The sequence below is a fragment of the Anarhichas minor genome, unplaced genomic scaffold, assembly GCF_050575085.1.
Source record: "Anarhichas minor isolate MPS153535 unplaced genomic scaffold, ASM5057508v1 ptg000182l, whole genome shotgun sequence".
Classification (NCBI taxonomy): Eukaryota; Metazoa; Chordata; class Actinopteri; order Perciformes; family Anarhichadidae; genus Anarhichas; species Anarhichas minor.
The window spans coordinates 1-16,463 of NW_027466628.1; the positions used below are offsets into that span (position 1 = coordinate 1).

Here is a 16,463-nt window from a genome sequence, read left to right on the forward strand (position 1 = left end):
CAGGAGGAGCGTGTGATTCACTCTCTGTTCAATCACTTTAAGAGGTTGACTGTTGCAGAATGTTTTTCACATTTAGACTGTTGACATCTAAACTAATGTTTACTTTTAATCACTTTGATTTAAGCACAGTCCACATTATGTACATTTAGTCCCTCTTTTGCGCCACCACTCCACTGGAGCTACTGGAGCTGACCAGTTTAGTTGTTGACGGGCTTCACTGGAGCTACTGGGGCAACATGCTGATTGTTGAGGTTGTGTTTTTCATTTACTTCACAGCCGTTCTGTGGGATTCGAATCGGCGACCTTTTTCCGACACAAGACCGAGTTTGGTACCGTCACGCTGCTGCTCCAGTTTGCTTCTTACACTGACAAACTATCGCTGGTCATTGGTGCAACTAATCAACAGTCAGTCCTCATTTCTTTTATGGATCCTCGGCTGTTTTCATACAATATAAAGGTTCAGGACACAGTTTACACTAAACCTCTTTAACATCATAAAATATTATGATTCTGTTCTAATTTTACAGGAAAATTGTCTTTTCTACCTGGTCTGCATGTATTGACTCTAACCGCTCCTCTGCTTCCTTTGTGCATTGCATTGTGGGAGAATAGTGTGCATCAAACAGCACATCTTTGAGGTTGCATATATTATTTTGTCACTTTCTCATCCATTTTTTGAACACACGACATACTCGCAGTAGTAATAGTATGTATTCGGGACACAGTACATGTCCTCTCACAAGACAATTAAGATTTAAATTAAATCCACTTTATTTAAACTACAGTTTGAGAATGAATTTATCTTTTTCAGGTATTTAAATAGATGCGTTGACCTCAGCCTTGCTTGTAGCCCAGAGCACCTTAAAGTCTGTCTGATGCCGTTGTGGTTAATAATGAATATATGACGGCCACCCTCAGACATCTTTTAGCATTATTATCTTCTCTTTATGGCCCTGCGAGACTCAAACAGAGAGATACAGAGGAAACACGCTGTTTCCAATATTGTCTCGGGCTGATGTAGTAATGTGCTCGGCTGGATATGTTTCTCCGTAAAGAGAGAATAGCAGCGTTTCTGAAAGGTGAACAGTCCCTCGCCTCCTCTCCCACTTTTGAAATGTGACAGATAACATCCTCCCTAGTTCAAAAAAACGGAGATGAGGGTGTGAGGGGAGGAGGGGGAGAGGGGGGGGGGGGCAGGCTGATTTCAAAGTTTTGGAGGAACCGGCATTTCATCCAACCGGTGCTCTCCTTCAAACGGCTCATTTTTTTTTTGCTCCTTCTCATTTCATCTGTTTCTTCTTTCTCACCAACCAAACCCCCCCCCCACCCCCCACACCCCTCCGAAAACTATTGTCATCGGAGTCTAGATTCATTTTAGATTAACGTTCTCGTTTTCTTTCTCTCTTGCATTTCCTTCAAAGGACCTCCATTATGTTGCCAGCGATAAGGGCGAGGTGGTGCTAGCAGACGTGGCCAAGAGGAAAGCTAATGAAATCGAGGCTCAGACCATCGCAGGCAAACGGTAAGAAAAGAAGAAGAGAAATAATCATAATGTTTGACCGAAAAAGACACCAAAATGTGACTCGTTATTTCTCCTCTCATCTGGAAATGTGAGGTGGGAGTCCCGATAACCTCGGTAACGCGCCCACTCCGACACACTGTTCTGATATCTACCACCCGGAGCTTCCTGCCGGCTCTCACCCTCGTTTTAACGACACAAAGGAGAACTGAATCAGATCATGTTTGACATATTCATGTAGAAAGTCACACGACCTGTTGCCTTCTCTTAACGGCTGGATATCGTCTACGGTGGTGATTAACAGTCAGATAGTGAAAACAGGTTTTTAGGACATTAATAGAACGTGTACAAATCTGACGTTTACAGTCAAGTCACTTTATTTGCTGCTTTACAATAATAAATAAATCACACGATCAAATAAAATCACAGACATAAACAAGAGAATGTATGTAAATTAATAAAAGTCTCTTGATAAAATCACACCACAACAGTGTTTTCACTACTTACTATAAGTATAAAAACTAATTAAAGAGAAAAATCTTTCTCAAAAATAGTAGTTTCTTGCGGTTCCACCTTAAGGTTCCTTATATTTGGTGCTTTTTTCTCTCCTAAAATGCAATTAAAAGTATAGTGATATAAAGTGTAGCGTGTTGAATAATAAAGTCTTTAATATCAGACTAATTAAATACGTTGCACCAAAGGTTTTCGGAGGGAAACCAGCGAAGGCCCTTTTTTTTTTTTTTTGTGTCGTTACTTCAGGCTGTGCTGCTGCCCTTTGACAAACACTCCCGAAAGCACATACCAGAGGGGATCAAGCTGAGTTCCTGATTACACACACACGGACAAACACACACACACACACACACAATTCCTCACAGAGGCTTCAAGGGCCAACGGGTGAGCAGAAAACATTCAAATTTGTGAGGGAACTAGATGAACATGTCTGATGAGTCCCTTCATTGGTGATTAAAACACACCAGAAGTGTGTGTGTGTGTGTGTGTGTGTGTGTGTGTGTGTGTGTGTGTGTGTGTGTGTGTGTGTGTGTGTGTGTGTGTGTGTGTGTGTGTGTGTGTGTGTGTGTGTGTGTGTGTGTACTCACAGACAGCCAAATGAGGCGAGAGAGGTATTTAACTCCACCGTATAAGGTCAGACCCCTCAGGCCGAGTGTCTGTGTGTTTGTCGGTGAATGAAAATGAGCGTTTGTGTAACTACGAGGCCTGTCTGCGTGCGCTTTCTTTTCTTTTTTTTGTTGGTTCTAATGTGATGCATAACACGCACACACCTCCTCATAAGCCTCTTAATTATGTCCTAGATGATTTACCTCCATCACCTGCAGCATGTCCTATCCTTGGACAACAGCGCTGCAGAGAAAGAGGGAGGAAGGGACAGAGGAGATGAGGAAAAAGGAGGGATGATGGCAGGAATAGAGGAAGGAAGAGGTGGGCAGAAGGAAGGGGGGAAGAAAAGGAAGAAAAATAAATAGAAAGTGGGAGAGGAAGAAGGTGAAGGAAAGAAACATGAATAAATGAAGATAATGAAAAACAAGAATATGAATGAGGAAAGAAAATGAAGAAATTCATGAAAAGTGAAGGATGCATGAATGTTTATCTAATGCAGCCGGCCCGTTTTCTCTTCATTTGTTTTATTTCCAGTCTCTTAACTTTTGGCCGCTGTTATCAACTAAAGTAAACTAAAGTTTAGAAAACAGTTCCGATCGGTTCACAGCCTGCTGTGAATTTCACAAAGCTGGAAATAAACGTCTACGTTCACGAGGACGTCTTGATGACGTCTCACCTGTAACGGCAGCTGGATCATCACGAGATCACGCCAGAGTGTACAGAAGTCTATGAGAACATGACTCTACTTCTCTCTTGATTTATTACCTCAGTAAACATTGTAAACATGAGTTTATGGTCTCAATCTCTAGTTTCAAGTCTTCTTCAATATAGAATGATGTTCATTTAGTACATTATGGTCCATTTAGAGTCAAACAGACCATAAAGCAGGGGATGCTTTAGGGCGGGGCTACACGGTGATTGACAGGTCTCTACCAGAGACGTATACGGCGTCTCTACGTCACTGCTCCTCAGTCCAGATATGGTCACTTCCGTACATTGGTTACTAACCAATGGAGGCCAACACGGTCTACAGTCTTTAGTTGAGGCAAAACAAACCTCTAAAAGCCACTGCACACAAACCTGCTCAGCAACAAACAGCAGACAGACTCAGTTATGAGCTAACTGGTGAACATCGTGGAGTGTTTAGCAGCTAAACAGACAGATGTTTCCCTCAGGAGGTGGTGGAGCTCAAAGAGAGAACATGTTTGACTTACTGTTTATTCATCAGGTGAAAACTAATACCCCAAATATATAACATACACATTTTAGAAAAACACAAACACAAACACATCCTCATTTGAGAACTTTAACTTTTAAAAGTTGCTGCGTAAACAGCTGGTGGGTGATTGTGAGACAGCCGTGGAACAAAGCGTTTTCTGGTCGTCTTTAACGCTGCACGTTGTTTTACAAAACTGATATTTGCTAATATGTGATCACAAGCAGCAGGTGTTCACTTACACAACACAACACGTCACCACTTCACAAGTTAAAGGACAAAACAACAAAGTCAAAAAGCTGAAATGCCAACGTGAATAGAGAGAACGAGAAAAGAGAACACGAAGGAAGAAAACAGTAAATAAATAGCTGGGAACTAAATATTTGACAAATGAAAAGATATGTAGATAGCTTTCTGTCTTTTACACACACACACACACACACACACACACACACACACATGCTACATGCTTGAGGATTTGACTGAAACACACACTCGCTCAAAAGGAGGATACTTTTCACTCCACTACATTTATCCGACAGCTACAGATATTCACATTCACATTATTTTACATCAACAGACAAATAATACGATTCATTGTTGAGGATTTGAACACCAGGTGTTCCCACCTTTTGGGCTTTTGACCCCCAACAGAAGAGCAGGTGGAGCAAAATGGACATTTTATCTTGAGTAACCGGGACATGATTTCTGGAAATGGACATTACTGTTTTCAAATGTATTTTTTGGCGCTTGGAGTGCCGTCTGTTTCCATTATGTTGTAGAGAAGGCAGACATCTCTACGGCTGATATCTCCTAACTATAACTCACACCAACACTATCTACACTGTTAAATATCACAACATGAAAGAGGAAAAACATGTGTTTTGGATTTTAGGGTGAACTGTCCCTTTACATGTTTCCCACATTGAAAAAGCAAATAATTATTTATTAATTTATTGTTATTAAACATGGCTCCTCAAAGCAAGACAGACTAATATTTGTCCTCCATTATGGGATGTGTGCTGCTAACAAATACGTATCGGCATCAGAGAGTCCAGCCCTGATCAGCATGATACCTGCTGTGGAAACACAAACATCATCTACAGGTGTGTGTGTGTGTGGTGGTCACATCGTCACGTGAATCTATATGTAACAACACATGAGTTCAGAGTCCTTCCACGCTCACTAAACATGTCGCTCACATGCTCTTCAAACACAAGTTCTCACGCTGCAGCTACAGGAACCTTTGGCTCCGGCCCGACAATGTTTATGTTTGAACACACACACACACACACACACACAGGAGAGACTGCAATGTGTTTGTTCTCTGTCACAGCCACACACACGACAGCTCATATTCAAAACAGCCCCCGGAGACATATGTGTTTGTGTAAATATGTGTCCTGTATGTGTGCAGTTGGGTGTGACGTTGGAGGGCAGCTCGTATACCGAATCCTACAGTTTGTGATAATCGGTCGTTAAACAGAAACGTGGAAGTTGCTCCGAGTCCCGACACATCCTGCTGTTTCCCTGTACAGACAGAGAAGAACCTCTTCTTATGGAGGCAAATACACACGCCTACTGCACTGACACAAACCAGACTGTACATCCTCTTCAAATGTAGAGATGTCGTTCACAAGTACGTTAAGAGTCGTACTGAAAGGCCTCCACAGCACCAGAGTTTATTACAATGATGAATATTTAATGACGATAATATTGATGCTTGATTGATCTCACTGATTCATTTAAACCTGCACCCGTAACTCCAGGAAATCTAAGTGTGTGTTGCAATTATAATAGTGGCGAGCAGTTGTTTTTGCACAAACGCAGGGATGGAAACGTGACACCTGAGTGGACACGATCATTTTAGCCCATTTTTCCGGCGAGATGTGATGCATGTTGCAAAGAATATATAATAAATAAAACCAACAGAATTAAACAATTGTTATAATGTATTAACATACAAAACATACTATTAATATGCTCTCCTCAAAGCCACCAGACTCCAGTCAGACAACATTTTACCTCAATGATCACCGATTAAATTTTTTTTTAACTTGACAGAAACAAAACAAAGTTCTTTGTTAGTCTTTCCACTGTTCCAATAATCAACAGCTCTGCTTTGGTTGCTAATGGCTGAGATAATGCTTCTGTGTTTCAATGCAGCTTTATCAGTTTATGGGACTTTGTTTACATAATAACATTGCTAGTATCATTCGTTCTTTTCTTTGTAGCCCTCACAAGACAAATGTTGACAAATGTTGACAATCCTCTGCTTTAAAGCTGAAACAGGTCGTTTGAATCGTGTGTTTCTTTTTATACTTGTATCCTGTTGACGTGTTTCTTTCTTTCTTCACTGTTTCGTTGCTGCCTACAGACAGGAGTTGGAGAAACCAAACCTTTTTATTGATGCATAGACAGTTTTTGATTTCTGTGCATCTTTGTAGAAGCACAATCTTAGATGGGAGAGTGAGCGGTTCAGACTCCTGCTCCTCCTCATTGAGAGGAGCCCGTTGAGGAGATTCAGGTGTCTGATCAGGAGGGTTACTTTCCTGTGGAGGTATTCCAGGCACGTCCAACTGGGAGTAGACCCAGGGGCGGGGGGGGGGGGGGGGGGGCAGACCCAGCACCCGCTGGAGGGATTATCTGGACCGTCGTCCCCCAGGAAGAGTTGGAGGACACGACTGTGGAAGTTTGGGCGTCTTTGCTTAACCTGCTGCCAGATGAGGATAATTAGCAGAGGATGGATTGATGGAGGAATACATGGATGGATGACAGTGCTGTTGAAGCAGTTCAGGGGTTTAATGCCTTGCTCAAGGGCAACTTGACAGTCGTAGTTGCAAGAGACAAATTCGTTCGTCATCTGATTTAACCAACCAGTCAGTCAGCGAAGTGAAACGGTCGACCACAAACAGCGAATTGTCGTTTTTACAGGTCAGTTTTGGTACTTTTCTTTTTAAAGGTGCTGATTTTGTTAGCCTTGTACAGAGCCAGGCTAGCTGTTTCCCCCTGTTTCCAGTCTTTATGCTAAGCTAAGCTAGCCACTGCTCGCTGTGGCTTCATATTTCAGTTTACAGACACGAGAGTCGTTGGAGACGGTCTTCTCATCTAACTCTCTCCAGAAACGTTTCCAGCGTTGGTAACTTCTCCTTTAACTCAAGATCAGTGGGTTTTAGTTCTGGTCCTCAGGACCGGGAGCTCTGCTGCTTTTTCATATGAGCCGTTTAATATGACGCCGTTTCACACCTGGTATAACTTCCTGGTAGCACAGAAAAAAACAACTAGCTGTGTGTGAGCAACCGGCTAACTTAGCTTAGCATAAAGACTGGAAACAGGGGAAAACAGCTAGCCTGGCTCTGTCCAAAAGTTTAGTAAAAACACACCTATCAGCACCTTTAAAGCTCGATAATTAACACGTTATATCCTCGTTTGATTTGTACAAAAACTCACGAGTAAAAACGTCAAATTGTTTGTGGTCGCAGGAGTAAAAACAGCTCATCTAGGCCATCGCCACCCCGGATCATTCTATCTCACTTCAAGGAAATCATAGAAACTAGTTGATTTGCATTGGAAAGAAGAATCATTGGAAAGAAGAGCGTATCTTATGCTATTATTCACAAAAACAGAATCAATAGATCTCGTGGTTCTTCTCGGTGGATGTCTTGGACTGAGAAGACTCCACATTTCTATGCACCTCTTCTCATATTCATGTGCATCCATTGTGAATCTCGATGAACAGAGATCCAGCCTTTGCTTGTACACACACACACACACACACACACACACACACACACATAAACAAACAATAGAGGACACACATCTCAGCTTAGAAATGCTCTCTTTTCATAACAGCGTTGGAAATCGCTTATAGCTGTCTGGCTGACATGTGTGTTGATTTGGAAAGATACGGCGTTGTGAGAGGCAGAGCGGGCGAACAAGTGCGCGGGAAGGCGTCCTTTCTCTTCCTCTCGATCCCCTTCTTTCTTTTTGGAGGAGCGTTTTTTGCCAGCAGGAGAAGCCAAGTTGTTTTTGCCTGATCGTCGTGTCTCCCCCTCACAAAGGCTGCTGTGACTGCAGGCCCTTTAACGACGGACAAAGAGACAAGAGCTCTATCTGAAGATCCACTTCTCCACCTACTCGCTCTTTCTCCTTTCTCGTTATGGTGAAAGCCTGTTAGCTCCGGTGTGTTGAAGGAAAAAGCAGCATTTGTTTGTGTGTGTTTTTCTTTCTCTCTCTCAGCTCCGTTGCTCCGATCCAACAACCTCCGTTACTGTTTGACTCCTCGTCTCAATTCAGAAACTTCACCGGCGTGACATGTTTCACCACAAACATGAATGTCGACGTGTGACGTCCAAATTAGCGAAAGCCTACACACTCACGCAAACCATATAATATATCTATTGTACGTTTTCTGAATAAAATACGAGACATTAATCTGACAAAATAAGGTGCCAATAAATGTAACAAGCCAACGTTTTGATCTCAAGGATCTTTATCAGGTAAACAAAACAGAACATGCTACGTAGAGGCGTGTGTGTACACACACACACTCGATACCCAGGTGGTGGTGTTCTGCATAATTAAAAATCAAGGCTAAACTAATCAACACGGAGCCGGAGACCAGGGTTCAACTCCCCGAGGGGAATACATGTTGTAAAATACAGTAGAAACAAAACAAGCTAAATTTTATAATCTCAATCAATCTGGAATTAAAATTCATATCACCAACATCACGGCTTGAGTTTTATTTACATTATTTAGCTTATTTTGGCACGGCAACTTAAATTTAGGATAAGACTGCAGAGAATGAGGCCCATCGAATCCACTACGTCGCAGAAATTCAATAAAATACACAAATGACTTAAATTATCTGAACTACAACAAAAGATTAAAACTTGGACAAGACAAATGGTAAAAGTAGAATTAGAGTCGAATATTTATGATTCATTTTTTATCAGAAATTGTAAAAGAAACAAAAACATACGACACAATATTAAATAACCATGAGATTCAAATCATCACTCGACCCGTGTTTGTTTACTCGTGTGTTGTGTTTGTTTACTGTCCTTCAGGTTTCCCTCACCGACTATTAAAGTTTTTGATTTTAGTTTTAGAAAATAGTGGAATAAGAAAAAGAAAATCTGTGGTTCTTTCATTTTATTCTCAGGTGAATGAAAACTGCTTTCACTCATCCTTATCCTGTGTGTGTGTGTGTGTGTGTGTGTGTGTGTGTGTGTGTGTGTGTGTGTGTGTGTGTGTGTGTGTATGTATGTGTGTGTGTCTGTGTCCTAGAAGATCCTCTGAGAGGCAGAAATGGTGTGTTGTTTGGTTCCAGCCTCGGGGACGGACAGACGGAGAGGAACCAGAGTGCATCAGGACCTTCGTACCCAGAAACTCCCACAATACAGTGAGTTACATGTACTGTGTGTGTGTGTGTGTGTGTTTTAAATGAGTACTTCACACACAAACATTTGTATATCAACTACTCACCCTGTGTTACCTTGAATTCTTGTTTACTATTTGCTGATTCACCGTGGAGGCATTAAAATAACACGCGGTGAGTAGTGAAATGTAAATGGTTGTTTGGGTGAAGTATTCCTTTAAGCTCGCTACAATCTGTGTGTCTGTTTTTGTTATTATTGTTACATTTCTCTATTTCTTTAAACCAGCAGTAACTTCCACTAGCGTTGACCTGTCATCGTCTTCTTTCAGTTGATGTGGTGAACCGGGCAGCAAAGACTTTTCAGGAGTCTTTGTGTTTGTGATGAATGTAAATTTGTGAGATTTTGAAAGGTTTTCCAACCTAAGGACCCAGCGCAGTGGTGCCAACTCTTTTCCAATGAAAGCAGCGCGAGCTATAAAAGTTGCTAAATATAGCGAGAAAGTCGCAGAGTCGGCGCTTCAGGCCTCCCTCCAAAGACACTCCCCGTAATTATCATTATGAACATAAAGCATTTGATCCATTGATTGCTGTCAGGATGTAACGATAACCGACCCTGCCTTTAAACGCGCGATAGATGAATGAACGACAGACTTTGTGTGCAGAGGATTTGCTGTTTCACTTTTACTTGTCATCTCCGTTCACTATTGTCTGTATATGAATTCTATGAGAACGTCTGTGGCCAAATGACCCAGCTGCGACATTTCAAATGTCAGAGCCACATCCGTTCCGGGTCTTACGCTTTCCAGCCGTCCCAACGCTGAACATTTAAAGAAACGAACGCCACCGGAGTCCATCTCTTCCACCACGGTTCAGTCTCTCCGAAGTGCCGACAAATACTCACTGTTTCAGAGTGATTGTTTAATACACTCGTCTACACGAATGACGTGTTGAAACAGCGTGACTAATGACACACTGAAAGCTGCTCTCTCTTTGTCCCGGCCCGACTCACTCACACACACACAAACACACACACACACACACACACAGATTCATACAAATATAGCCATCCACGTCTCTATTGTTGTGGGAGGGAAGAGATGGAGGGCATTCCTTGTCGTACCCCGACTAACATATTGGAGTATTTATATGGGATTTGTGTGCATTAGATAAAAAAGGCACTCTTGTTCTTTTCATCCTCACAGGCTTTTCATGGCTGTTTGACTGTAACACTGATGACTCTCTGCTCTGCAACCCCCCCCCCCCCCCCCCCCCACCACCTCCACTCTGCGTTTCTCTAAGCCCCCTCCATCCATCCCAAATCCCTTCCTATCAGCCAATTTAAACAAGCTTGGTCCAGAGAGAGAGAGAGAGAGAGAGAGAGAGAGAGAGATGCTCCGTCCTAAGCTCTTTTTAAAAACAGTAAAAGGAGCGAGGGGAGGAATAACAGAGTGGTAAAGAGGTTTAGGACGATTTGGCAGCCAAAAGCCGGGTCGTACTACCCCAGGTCTTCCCCTGCTCCGCTGACAGAGGCTAAGAAAGCAGATCCCCCCCAAACCTCCCAAAAGATAATAGCCACAGAGAGGAAGAGAAAGAGAATTTTTCATATTGAAACCCCTCCGTTTTTTGTTTTTTTTCTAATCTGGTCTCCGATGAAGTTTCATTGTTTCTCATGTGAAGCCAGTGACAGCTTAGCTGAGATGGAGTCGGGGAGGCATTGTAGCGCGGGCGTTCTCCCGTTTGGCTCGCTGAGAAAAGAGCAGAGGGGGGGGGCACAATGGAGGGTTTTTTGGGGGGCTCCCCCCCCCCCCCCCACATCCGACTCTGTGCTCGGAGAAGTGAAGAGAGAGAGAGAGACGGGAATCTGGGAAGCATCCCAACGTTCCTCTGATGGCTGCTGGCCTCTCCCACTCGTCACGTACTCCTCTGTCAGTGGAGGAAGGAGAACGGAGGCCATTTTTTATTCTCGCTTAGCGGAGGCCGAAGTTAATGCGATGCTTGTTCAAGAGCCTTTTAAATTAATTTTATGTGACCTGAAGCCCAAACAGACGCACTAATGTTACACCAACGTATCACAAGTACGAGGTACGATAGATAAAGACCAGGTGGTGGAGGTGGAGGTGAGGATTATGCCTCACACTACCTAAAACAACTTATCCTGGTATCTTATGAAACAGTTACGCCTCATGTTTCATGCGTTTTCTTACTAAAGTCCAGCAACATGTGTCATCTCCTGCTCGTTACATGCATACAGTCTTTTCAAAATAAAGTTCTGTCTTCACAGAAAACAACTGAGTTAGGTTTAGGCAACAAGAATACTTAGTTAGTGGCGCTGCTCAAGTACTGTAGCTACAAGACAAATACATTGACGATGACTTCTTGTTTCACACGCGGCACTAACAGCGGACTTCTGTGGAGGAAATGATGCATTGTGGGTCTTGACTGACGTGCTTACCTTTCACTTTTACTTAAAGGGAAACTTCTTTTTTTCCTTTGGTTTTGAGAAATTGCAGGAAATGAAGTAAAAACTGAGGGAGGTAGATTGAGGGAAAGTTAGTGGATCAAAAGAGTTAGACAACATTTCTGTGCTGTGTTTCATGGATGTATTTTAACTCTTTGTTCCTCAGTGCTGATGGGAGAGCCAATCAGAGGAGACCACAGGCAGAGAGCGGTCATGTGACTGTGAGCGCAGACGTGTTCAGGACGCTGAGACAAACAGGTCTGTCTGTCTGTCTGTCTGTCTGTCTGTCTGTTGCAGCTTGAGATCTGATTAACAAGAGAAATGTTTGTTCATGAAGTATAAATATTGAGCTGAAACATCAGCTGTCACGTTGATTAGTGAGTTTGTTTACGAGCCTTTTGTGGCTCCAGAGGGAAGTCTGATAAACATGTCCTCGAGTGATGTCACTTGAGTCAGTTGGGTCTAAAAACTACAAGTTTGAAAATGAAAAAACTTTGATCTTTGTGAGACAAATTTACGACAAACCGCTGCTACCACACCCTCTTTAAAGCGTTACATTGAATTACGGAAACATCGACACTTTATTTCCTGATGACTTTAAACAACATCGCTCTTAATAACAACGAGTCATCAGCAACAGCTGAGGGTGAGAGTCAGCCCGTTAAATGAAACCTCATCACGTTCAACACGTCGGTTTCAGGGCCACGTCTTTAAAACTCTCAACGTAGACCGAGTGCCCTCCTCTCCTCAGTCTCACACGTCTGACACGACTAACTGGTCATTTAGAAAAAACCTCCTCTTCTTCACTTCCTCATCTCCTCCTCCTCTTCTTCACTTCCTCATCTCCTCCTTCCCGCTCTCTCTCCATTTTTAATAATTCCATTTTTCCGGGTGATTAGCTAATTGTCTCGCTATCAAAATCTCTCCGTCATTTGATAATCCGGACTGTAGGCTATTGGAAGGTAATCTGCATCAGCGTTTAGAATATGTGTATGAGGCACGCCGGGGTTTTAATGTCAATCATCACCTCATTAACACAAGGCTCAGAGCGGGAGAGATCGCTGTGAGTGACAACGGTTTATGTTCGTTAAGAACGTAAACCGTTGTTTAAAAAAAAAAAAAAGGAGACACGTCCGACCTACTGAGTGAGCATGTAACCTGTTCAGACATTCAGCTGTGTGTGTGTGTGTGCGTGTGTGTGTGCGTGTGTGCGTGCGCGCTGCAGGGCTGCTGTGTGTGTGATTATGCATGTCTAATGTTTTGGTTGTCGTACTTGTTTAAAGTGTCACGGCTGGTGTGCGACGGGAAACGTCTGACATCCTTCAACATCTTGTCGTTTTCATTTTGTTCTGCAGGAAGCAGCGACGCTGACGGAGACGTCGGGAATGTGAGTCGATTGACCAGAACTTCATTTATAAAGTCACAAGGCTGTGAAAAGTATTATGGAATCATAACATAGTATGTTGTGTAATGTCAGTCTACTACAGTACAGTAGTTCCCAACAATAAAATATTGCGCCACACAAAATTACGTATATGTTAACACTTTACTTTTACATCACCTCCTTCGTCTTTAAGCACAAAATATACATTTATAATGTAGTTATAAGCAAATATAACAGCGCCTTTAGGTGTTTATTACTATGGTGTTTAACGGCTTTAATCTTCTATCATAATATTGTTAATTTCACATCTCGATAACACTATATATCACAATTTAGCATGTTTTTCTGGTAGTTTAATACATAGTTTATATGAAATACCCACATGGTAAAGCCTAGCTTTGTGTAATGCTGTGTGAATTAAATACTTGATAAATGAAAAGTACTTTTCTTATTTAATTAAGAACTTTAGTGTTGGACTGTACGACATTATATCAAGGGGTGTTTCTATTATTTTGTCCTCCTTATTTACAGACATGAGTGGGTCATAAAATCAGAAACAACTCTCAATATAAAGTAGTAAAGTACATCACCATCACCACTATGACCTGAAACATATTGTTGTATTTGAGGATCGTCGGTAGTGTGTGTGGAAATAATGGACATGAAGGAGCTAAACAACGACGACAAACATAAACAATTTGACTAGTTTTATCACTTTCTGTCCTCTGCAGACAATATGTGAGGAAAACTATCATGTTTTTGTCAAACAACATGCTATACCGTGACTTTGTTCGACATGCTATACCGTGACTTTGTTCGACATGCTATACCGTGACTTTGTTCGACATGCTATACCGTGACTTTGTTCGACATGCTATACCGTGACTTTGTTCGACATGCTATACTGACTTTTTTTTAAACTTCGTACTAAATTTAATTTTACTTAAAGAATGAATGGGGCATAAGGCTTCAAGACTTAAACATCGGACCCTAATGTTAACATTCTGTCTTTCCTGTCGGTCAGATGTGTGACTGTAGAATAAAAAGGACAGAGTAGCACGGTACAGATTCAGATCAACAGGTGAATTCGGAGTTCTCGGTGCACTTAACGGTAAAATGATCCGTGAAGCACAAGTTCAGATCACAAGAGCCGAACACGTGCTGATAATCAGCTGTCTTCATATGTAAACACGGTTAATTCAGATTTATAAAACTAACTTTACTCTTTCTTTCTCTCTTTCTTTCTCTCTCAGGATGGTGGAGACCTCGGGTTGCTTCATGTCGTTCATCTAGGAATGGTTTGAAGAAACCAACTATATGCGGAGGACTCACCTGTAATAATACCTGGATAGAGGCTTGTACAGAACAGCAGTTGACTGATATCTGATAAAAGAGGAATACAATACATGAGTGTTTTACGTAAACACATTAGTTTTGTATTAGCACTTTTGTTAGTAAGTTGTACAATTTTAACTTTTAAAAAAAGGATCTGAACTGTGACATTTGGAGGTGAATTCAGGTTATTTTCTGTCTTAGTGATGTCTTCACCAAATGAACCTTGAAAGAGAAATGGTTACGCCTGAAAACGTTTTAAACCTTTTCATTAATCAGCCTGAAAAAATAAAAGACTTGTATTATACTTCCATCACCTCTGATATTGAATGTTGCAGGTTCGTCTGAGTCTGAGTCTGAGTGTGTGTGTGTGTGTGTGTGTGTGTGTGTGTGTGTGAGAGAGTGTCGGCCCAAGATTATGGGCCACAGTTTTATTCATGAACAGGAGCCAACCAGCGTCTTTAAAGCGTCGCGCGGAGCCCCTTTCCTGAACAGCAGCCATGTCCGTGTCAGAGCTGTCGGCGCGCGGCGCTCACCGACTAATCTGACAGCGCCGCGCGAGCCCTAATCCCTCACTGTATCGTAATCTATTTACTTTGCATTCTAAGAGGATTTCCACCCAAAAAAATAAAAATAAAAAAACAAGAAGCGATGTTGAGAAATGGACAGAAGATCAGCGAGGATGCTTTTCTGCTCTTTTTTTTTTTTTGTTAGCTTTAACAAATCATTGTATGTTTTTGGGGAGTCGATCCTCCGCGAGAGGGAGAGGTGAAAGGAATTACATTTGTGACTGATACTAATACTTCTCTTATGTAAACATCAGCGTGTTATATTTCCCCTCCGATGATACAGTCACACTGCAGAGGCCGCCGGAGATAAGTGGCATCTGTCGGTGCCTTCAGTGCGTCTCTTGACACGTGTTATAATTTAAAAACAAGGCCGCATTATCTGCTGATTGTCTGACTTGACAGCTCCAATAAAAAGCTGCAAAATTGCTTAACAGGCGAGCACGAGCTCCTCCCATCTCTCAGGAACCTTTTTGACATGCAAACAGTGAAATCTGCTCTTTCATAATACAACAAAGTACGAGACCTCTCCTCAGTTACCCTTTAAGCAATTATGTCAGCTTTGTAAAAATCATAAATAGTTATGCTTCATTTAAAATGTGGCCCCGCAGCTTTATTCTGCTCAAATCTTTGCCTTCCGAGATGACTCGCAGAGATAGGCTTATTAGTGGTATTAACATACTGCAGCGCGTGCTGGAGCTGTGAAACGGCCTCGTTAACATTTGGAAATGAGTCAAGCCTCCGGCACGTGCTATTATCCAGGTTATCTGTGTTTTTTAATTCTCTCCTCTGTACAGCAGCTGCGCAGTGATTCTGCGGAGGCCTCATCACAGCTAATGATGGCTCTGATTAGACTGATCAAGTCTCCCCTCAGGGAGGTGATCTATGTTTTATAGGTTTGTTTCACAAGATCCCCCAAAATATTATAGACGAAAATGTCAGGACAATTAAAGACGTCACAGAGACTAAATCACTCTCCACTGAGTGAAAAGATCTTATTCAGATTACAGAAGAGAGTCGAGTTTTCTTAGTTCTCAACTCAGTGAATGAGATCTACTTAATTATGGTGCAACATATCTGTATTGAATATCTGTTTGTGCCTGTGAGACTAAAAGGCCTCATAATGTGATAGTCTGTGATTAAAACGAGCTCAGATTGAGGTCGGAGAGACTCTGCAGAGATTAAAGTTTAGATAAATCTTCAACTTTTGGTCAAATGTCATCAATATAATGTTCTGTTGAGACCAGGAGACCCCGGAACCTTTTAACAGCTAAAACACTTAACGTTGCTGTTACTTTGCTTTTTTAATATGATTTTAATCTTAAATTTCAGAAATCTGCTAAAAAAATATCTAAAGGGGGATAAAATGGTCATTTTTTACGATTTTGACACAAAATATCTTTTCAGATTCCTTCAGAGGCAAATATCTGTGTTTTTTACGGGGTCAAATGTCAAGAATAAGGTTTAGATTTATATCAATAATAAT

At 41.9% G+C, this 16,463-nt stretch overlaps 1 long non-coding RNA gene across 1 annotated transcript; it reads left to right on the forward strand.

Annotated features, from left to right (window-relative positions):
- Positions 1 to 12,582: 12,582 nt before the first annotated feature.
- On the forward strand, positions 12,583 to 14,705 carry LOC142944072 (uncharacterized). Its single transcript, XR_012952380.1, has 3 exons — positions 12,583 to 12,657; positions 13,051 to 13,082; positions 14,333 to 14,705. It is a non-coding gene; the product is annotated as an uncharacterized LOC142944072 (long non-coding RNA).
- Positions 14,706 to 16,463: the final 1,758 nt, after the last annotated feature.